This window comes from Gracilinanus agilis, chromosome 3 (assembly GCF_016433145.1).
Source record: "Gracilinanus agilis isolate LMUSP501 chromosome 3, AgileGrace, whole genome shotgun sequence".
NCBI classification, from domain to species: Eukaryota; Metazoa; Chordata; class Mammalia; order Didelphimorphia; family Didelphidae; genus Gracilinanus; species Gracilinanus agilis.
Window position 1 is genome coordinate 131,386,216 of NC_058132.1, and position 5,461 is coordinate 131,391,676.

The 5,461-nt window shown below is 34.4% G+C and overlaps 1 pseudogene; it reads left to right on the forward strand.

The window, feature by feature from the left end:
• The first annotated feature begins 1,990 nt into the window (after positions 1–1,990).
• On the forward strand, positions 1,991–3,369 carry LOC123241264 (annotated as a pseudogene).
• The last annotated feature ends 2,092 nt before the right edge of the window (positions 3,370–5,461 follow it).

The window sequence follows — 5,461 nt, forward strand, 5'->3', positions numbered from 1 at the left end:
GTGACTTGCCCAGGGTCATACTGTGAGGAAATGTCTGAGATTAGATTTGAACCCAGGATCTGGCTTCAAGTCTGGCTCTCTATCCACTGAGCTATCTAGCTGTCCTCCCACCTCATTACTCTAAATGAGACATTATTTAAAATGTGTATGTACTTAATAAAAATCATCTGATTAAGCTTTATTCTTTTGGAAAGACTTTCCATTCCTTCCTTCCTTCCTTCCTTCCTTCCTTCCTTCCTTCCTTCCTTCCTTCCTTCCTTTTTTCCTTTTTAGTTGCCAGCACTTAGCAAATACTGGGCACAGAGTAGGAACTTATTAAATGTTTATTGGAGAAGGAAATGACAAACCATTGCAATCATGAAGAGTCAGACATGACTAAAAAAACTAAACAACAATAGATGCTTGCCTTTTGAATAACCTGTAAAATAAAGATAATATTCCCAACTAGCTTACAGAATGATTCTGATGCTTCCAATGTGACAATGAGTTTTGAGGATTTTAGAAAGATATTTAGATGTCAAATAATATATTATATATTATATCTTCTTTCCTTTCAATGTCTGCTTCTAGTTCTGTCTCCTGGGACTAAGCAGAACAAGTTGAATGTGGCAGTACTTCAAATACTTGGAGACAGTTAGCCTATTTCTCTTTAAATTCTATTTTTTCTTGAGAAAATAATGGGTAGGATCCAGTTTTGAGTTATTTGGAGCCCTTATGTGCCATGGATTGGAAGGCCAAAGGATAATCTTAGCAAACCTGGATAGAGTTACTGGAAATATTTTATCTCAGAAAAAATTTTGAGGCCTACTGCTTCTTACAAAAGCTATTTACAAGGCCAAATTAGGCCATCTTTGTATGTGAGGATCTCTAAAAGAGTAGATCCTAAAGTTCAATTCAATTCAAACAATACTTATTATATGCCTGTTACCTCTTGGATATTTTGTTAGCTATTAGAGAAACAACAAAAAACGAAACAGTCTCTGTTCCCATGGAACTTACAGTCTACTGGAGAATTTAAGACATATTGCAGTACTTAGAGAATGTATTCTAGAATCCTCATAAGTTTAATTCCAATACTTCCTTGTGACATGGTAGTGACCCTGGTTTTTCAAAAGTATTGCCAATGATGTAACATTTGAAAGAATCTACCAAATTGGAAAAATTTTGAGTAGAGTTCCAGATAGACCTATCTGCTTTTTAAGGACCAGACTACCTAAGTATACCAAGTATTACTAACAGGTTATTCACCAAGTCATGACTTCTTTGGCCATAGAAAATAAATGAAAAGATGAAAAGATCATCTCTTCTGTGTGGGTACTTTCCTATTCCAAAGTTATACTGACTGGTAGAAAAGAAGTTAGAAGATGCTAAGGATTACTGTTTTTAAGACTATCTGAATATTAACTTAGATTAGGACAATATATTTGTCCAATGAAAAATGATTTGATAGACCACTAGAAGATTTTAATGATAACAATTTAAGAATTTTGAATTTCTTGCTATAAGTTAAGCAGAAAACAATAAATTTGTCACTTCAAGATAGGGTCATTTTGCGTGTTCTCCTTGAGAAGCTGGTTTCTTTGCACAAGAAAAAAATGGAATTTCTTGGGATATTTGGTCATCTTGATTTGTAGGGTTCATGATGTGTGAAGGCTTTTGCCTCAAAATGTCTGTAACTGTAATCAAGGCACCAACATCTGGGGCAGAGAATAAAAAAAGAAGAGGAACATTATTAAGAAATTGAAGTGAAACTCAAAATCAAGCCAAGATATGCCTTGATACTTGGTGACCCCATAAAAGAGGGCAAAGGTACAAAATTTTATGGTTTAAGAAAAGAAAGAGGCCAAGAGAAGTTTGTGGTTCATTCAGATGTATCTGCTGGCACATAACAAATACTTACGCTTGACAAGTGAATGATTGGATTCTAATACAAAAATAGCTATGAAAGTAAAAATAAGGCACTCAAGAAAATGAAATCTTCCTTTTATGATATAACCCCAACCTGACCACATATATGAAGCCAGGGCAATGGCAGCAATGTTTAGACTATGTCAATGAATCAATGGATTTAATATTGTTTGCAAACCCCAGGATCTTTGTTAAAGAGACTATCTTGGAAGAAAATGAGAACCTATCTAATTTTGAGTAGCCACTTCATGTTCATGGTCATACCCTAACTCTGGTGGAAAGGATGAATAAAGAATTAACAAAGATTATACAAATCACAGCTCTTCATTCCCAAGAGTATCTGCAGCATCTGGAGGATGAGACTCAAATTGAGCATGTTCAGTGCTACCTGCAGGATAAAGGAACCACAATCCACCATTGTTGTGTGCTTCCAATCTATTACGTTGATGGAGAAGCTATGCAGGTACATATATGCCAAGCACTGGACAGACAAAAGTCACAATACTTTGTTATGTCTACCACCATGCCTTTCATTCTCGCTAGTGCTAGGTTTGGAACCTCATGCTCATGAGCTACCTTCAGAACAAAATTCATCATGCAGACTCTTTATAACCATAACATTGCATAGTTGAACAATTGTGCTTTCCACCAGAGCCTAAGCAAAGATGCACACAATGCCCCTGGACATCCAGTCTAGTAATTGTGAAAAGGAGTCTCTATGAGGCAGAGACTGCTGCCTGCAGGAGTAGAACCAAGAGCAAGAGAAGATGGAGCAGTGATAATTGGTGCCCTTCAACTTGCTGATAAAGTTGGAGTTGCTGGAGTGCGTCTATTTGGTCTCTGTCAGGCTTCTAGAAAAGCCCATGAAAATGATATCCAGAGGAGGATGATCAGCAAACAGTAGTACCACCAAATGTGAGTAGGTAAGAAGCAGCTTTTGCTTGGTGCCCCTGAATGACTGAGGGAATATAGAGTAGCAGTTTCTAAAGCCATGAAGATGGGTGACTAGAAGATTTCCTACAGCTTTATTATTAATGAAAAGATGAATGGAAAAGTCTGAGCTTTGTTCTCTGAGACCATGAAGTCAATGGCATGCTAGTTAGAAAGGTCCAGAAAGTCACTTCATAACTATCTTTTTATCTATAACATTGTCTACAACTCCATCAGCATGGAGATGTTGTCTGATAGATTTCAGCTAATTCTTCCCACTGTGAGTGCCATAATCAGCAAAATGATCATCAGTGAAGTGCTTATGGCATCTCTGGACCAGCCAACACAGATGGTGGTGATGCATTGAACAGAACCCACAGCCCAACAGAACTTGGCCCTGTACATGACAAAAGAAATCAGTAGAAAACAAATGAATGTGTTTTTAGCCATGAGCAGGATGTCTATGGAAATTATTTTAGAGGCCAGAAAGATGGCTACTGAGAAAATGAGTGGGGCTATATGTATCTATGATGCTACCACAAACAGTCAGACTTCCTACTGACCTCTTCAGGATCTGCAACTCCTGAAATGTAATGTTCATTAAGAATAATTGAAAGTTTATAATTTTTTAAAAAAGGAAAATGAAATCATAATGTCTGATTAGACCTGATCAAATACATATAAAGGAAATTTGTACTGGAGGCAACATGATTTAAAAAGTTATTCAAGGATTAATTTTAAAGACATTTCAAAGAAAGGAAACTTCCAAAAGAAGGAAGAAGAATCATGATATTTAAAAATGTAATCAAGATGATATAAATGATTACTGACTTATAGTTTTTCATTTTCATAAAATATTTGTAAGACTGGTCTATGACTGAATCAAATGTGCCCTTGCTGAAAAAAAATTCAGACTAGATTTGTAATTTTATCACTATAGGAATTACCTTTACCAATTCAAATCAACAACTGTTTTGTCCTCAATAGTTTTAGGAATTTGCATCAGGTATGACGAGGTTATCATTTGTCCATCATCATCTAGCTAGAGATAGGATTTGAACCCATACCAACTCTAGGAGAAGTAAATAGGTGAGTTTTGCCAAAGATTTTCTATAAGAGACAACACTTTCATAACCACCAAACATGAAGCATATAATGAATGAATGAAAAGTATAAAGGACATAAGTTTTTTTGGGGTTTACTGTTTATTGATTACAAAAGCACTTGAGTTGTTTTAAATAACTTTCTTCAAATAAAAGCAAACACAAGAAAGTATAGGAATAGAAGGTTCTTTATTAAAAAATAATAAACAGATAATATATATCTTAAACAATTAACAAGCATCATAAGCAATGGAGATAAATTAGAAACCATTCCAATAAGATCAGGTGTGAAACAAGGATGCCCATTATCACCTCTTTTATTTAACATTGTACTAGAGACACTAGCAGTAGCAATTAGAGAAAAAAAGAAATTGAAGGTATTAAAATAGGCAAGGAGGAGACTAAGCTATTACTCTTTGCAGCCAATATGATGGTCTACTTAAAAAATCCTAGAGAATCAACTAAAAAGCTAGTAGAAATAATCAACAACTTTAGCAAAGTTGCAGGATACAAAATAAATGCACATAAATCACCAGCATTTCTATATATTTCCAGCACATCACAGCAGAAACAGGTAGAAAGAGAAACACCATTTAAAATCACCCTAGATAATATAAAATACTTAGGAATCTATCTACCAAAACAAACATAGGAATTATACGAACATAACTACAAAACACTTTCCAAAAAAATAAAACTAGATCTAAACAATTGGAAAAACATTGATTGCTCATGGGTAGGGTGAACTAACATAATAAAAATGACCATTCTACCCAAAATAATTTACTTATTTAGTGCCATACCTATCAAGCTACCAAAAACATTTTTTTTACTATATCAGAAAAAACTATAACAAAGTTTATTTGGAAGAACAAAAGATCAAGAATATCAAGGGAAATAATGAAAAAAAAATGTGAAGGAAGGTTGCTTAGAAGTACCAAATCTTAAACTATACTATAAAGCAGCGGTCATCAAAACAATATACTACTGGCTAAGAGATAGAAGGGAGGATCAGTGGAATAGACTTGGGGTAAGTGATGTCAGCAAGACAGTGTATGATAAACCCAAAGAGTCCAACTTTTGGGACAAAAATCCACTATTTGACAAAAACTGCTGGGAAAATTGGAAAACAATATGGGAGAGATTAGGTTTAGATCAACATCTCACACCATACACCAAGATAAATTCAGAATGGGTGAAAGACTTGAATATAAAGAAGGAAACTATAAGTAAATTAGGTGAACACAGAATAGTATCCTTGTCAGATCTCTGGGAAAGGAAAGATTTTAAAACCAAACAAGAGTTAGAGAAAATTACAAAATGTAAAATAAATAATTTTGATTATATTAAATTAAAAGGTTTTTGTATAAGGAAAAACAATGCAACCAAAATCAGAAGGGAAACAACAAACTGGGAAAAAATCTTTATAACAAAAAATTCTGACAGAGGTCTAATTACTCAAATATACAAGGAGCTAAATCAATTGTATAAAAAAATCAAGCCATTCCCCAGTTAATAAA